The following is a 2,920-nucleotide window of genomic DNA, read 5'->3' as shown; positions in this document are numbered from 1 at the left end:
TAAGATAACACTAGATATCATTATCTGAAGATTCATTATCTGAAGATTCATCGCCTGGAAAGAAAGAGCAACTATAAAACAAACCATATCTCATAGTCATTCTAACGGGAAAGTAGATGTCATTCACCTTACCAGGGGCGTTTGGCCTTCCATGGTGCAGGGGAGCAGTTGCTTTGTGGCCTGCAGGCGGGTCCAAGACACCCATGCGAGGCGGTAGTGGCGCACATCCCTGGACTGCTGCTTGCTCCATCGGGGTACTTAGATCGAGGGGTAACCCAGCCTCAAAAGACAGAAACGGGAGCTCCAACTGTTGAAGAAATAAAAAGTAATAATCTTTCATAAAGAAGGAAGGCAAAGAAAAAGGATGTGAAAGATGACTTACATTGCCTGCCAACGGAGCAATTGCGACGACATCATCGGCCCTCAGGGCGGCGGCGAGAGGGCAGTCCTGGAACAAACAGGAAGTTATGAGACACACGCACCTCGAGGAGCTGTAGCGCCCGCCCCGCCCACATCTACACCGCCCGTACACCACCAGCTCTAGGGCCTCGACCCTGGCGCTGCCCACCATGCCGGCCCTGCGCCACCTCGAGGAGGTGTTCTCCCCCTCCCGCCGAAAGATACACAGCTATGACCCATATGCTCACTTACATCTTCCTCCTCCATGGTGGTGAAGAGCTCCAGGGCGAGGTCCAGCATCACTGAACTATTGCAGGACGACGACCTCGATGTAACGTCCATTGCGTTGTCAGATCCACCATCCACCCCCTGATAACGACACCCCCCGGCCACAATAACACAGCATGTTGGGGCTCGCGCCGCACGCCTCCATGGCGTCACCAGCGACCAGTGACGGCCAGAGTTATCAAACGGGTGGGCGGTCTCCGCCCGGCAGCCACCGAGCGCTCGTCGCCTGGGCGCTCCGCCCGGCCCGTCTCTTCGTCAACGGGCCGGGTGGCCACCCGGACCGAGCCCGGAGACGGGCGGTCGCTCCACCCGCTCCGTTCGGCACTTTTTGGCGTGGCGAGCGTAGCTCAGCATACGCTTCGGCCAGCGCCGACCCGGCCGGACCCCCGCACAGGTGACTTCGGCACTGTTCGGATGTCCGGCCGGTGACTGCTGCCGCCACGCCAAGCCACAGCACCGCAGCACCGCCCGTGTGCTATCGCTCTCTCTCGCACACCTCAGGCAGCGGGTAGAGGCCGCCCGCCCGTTTGAGAACTCTGGTGACGGCCAGGTGCTGGACGGTGACCCGGGGTGCGACGTCGAGCTGCTGGTGTCTGGTTGGGTCAGCTCGGCCTCCTCCAGGCAGGGCTGTGTGCTGGTGGAGGAGCTTGAGCTGCTGCAGCTGCAGCTGCTACTGCTGCGCGGCGGCTTCTCGGGCGGCGTGGTCGGCTCCCCCGCCTCCATGCAGGGCTGTGTGCTGGTGGAGGTTGAGCTGCTGGTGGAGGAGCTCAGGCTCCTGCAGCTGTTGCGCAGTGTCGTCTCGTGCGGCATGGTCGGCTCCCCCTCCTCCTTCTCCATGCTGACCTCCATGCTGACCCCCTCCTCCTTCGTTGACTCCTGTAAAATTAAGAAGCGTTTATGGACGGTTCCCCCAGCTGTGAGTCGGGCGGCGAGCCGAGCGGCGACCCGGGCGCGCACGCCAGGATGGGAGAGAGTCTGCATCCGAAACAACTGCCGGCTCGGTGCGCTCAGCGTGCCGCGCGGCAATGGAGGCTGCGTGCGAAACGAGGGGAATGACAAACTGTTCTGTACAAATTAAGCAAATTAACAACAGGACCTTAACGAGAGCACATCAACGGAAAAGACACCCGTGTGTCACACACACTAAAAGACTTCAAAGATCTCAAATAATAACATTAATGAGTCGTCATGGCCCGTGAGGTTGAGGTAAGAAACGAACACACAGACTCTTATCATTGTTTAAGACGGAAAAATAGAAATATTACTCACCAAAAACTCATATGTGGAATCCCCCACACACAGCTGCATTATGTCTTCGTCGGAATCAGACATCTCAATCTCGCAATTGTCAGCACAAAGATCTCAAAGAACAAGCGTCGCATATACACTTCCTTCAACCTGACTCGCTTACGACCAACTGAAGCCACGGAGACGCTTAGGGCGCGGGGCGCTGCATGCAGCGCGCTCTACACCACAACCCCGAAAAACGATTGGCGCGGTGAAAGTTTAAACTATTGCGAGACAAACTTAAATAATGTGTGTTGTTCATGATCAAGGCGTGTGTAGGGGCGGGCGCGTACAGCTTCCCTGACGGCGTCCTCGGTCTAGAGCAGCTCTATCAAGGCGGCTAGCTCTCCCACTACCTGCCAGGGGCAGGGGGCATAAAAGTGGCCGACATGGGGGGTAGGTTAGGACTCAGGGACGGACGTGTACGCACTTTTACGGGATACCTTTTCGGGATCCCGGTGCGGCGGTAGCGGAAACGGCGAGATGCCTGCAGCGCGATTAGAGAGCTCACTCGGCTCCCTCGCTCGTCACCGCCTGCCTCTACAGTCGTTCTAGCGAAAGAGAGTCGGAGCTCGGGTGTTGCGTTGCGTGCCGGATACCCCCTCCACTTTACCTCCCCTCACGCGCCGCTCTACCCGAAGTGGTCGCCTTTCGTCTTCTAGGTGTTCGTCTGTTTTTGCTACTAGCAGCATTAGTTTTGAACTTTCTATGGGTTTTTTTATTTTATTTTGTTCGTTTATGGTTTGGCGATGATAGGAGGAGAGCTTTTCTTACTTTTAATGAGTTAAATAAAGTAGGCACTCGTTAAAATACTGAAATTTTATTGTCATTTCAAAAAACCAACAATATTAAAAGCTGTAAGGAGTAGGAAATTAATGCTGCACACATTTTAAAAGTTTCGAATCTGAAAAGAAAAAAGATTTGGATGCAACCATGCAATAACTAC

The 2,920-nt window shown here is 55.4% G+C and overlaps 1 protein-coding gene across 1 annotated transcript in view; it reads right to left on the bottom strand.

Annotated features, from left to right (window-relative positions):
- The window catches only part of LOC113213211 (zinc finger protein 618-like), a 20,720-nt gene that overhangs the window by 927 nt on the left and 16,873 nt on the right, over positions 1-2,920 (bottom strand). The window lies entirely within an intron of this gene.

This window comes from Frankliniella occidentalis, unplaced genomic scaffold, assembly GCF_000697945.3.
Source record: "Frankliniella occidentalis isolate FOCC.00 unplaced genomic scaffold, Focc_3.1 Scaffold183, whole genome shotgun sequence".
NCBI lineage: Eukaryota > Metazoa > Arthropoda > Insecta > Thysanoptera > Thripidae > Frankliniella > Frankliniella occidentalis.
The sequence above is the reverse complement of the archived record's forward strand: the minus strand, read 5'-3'. Positions and strand labels throughout refer to the sequence as shown.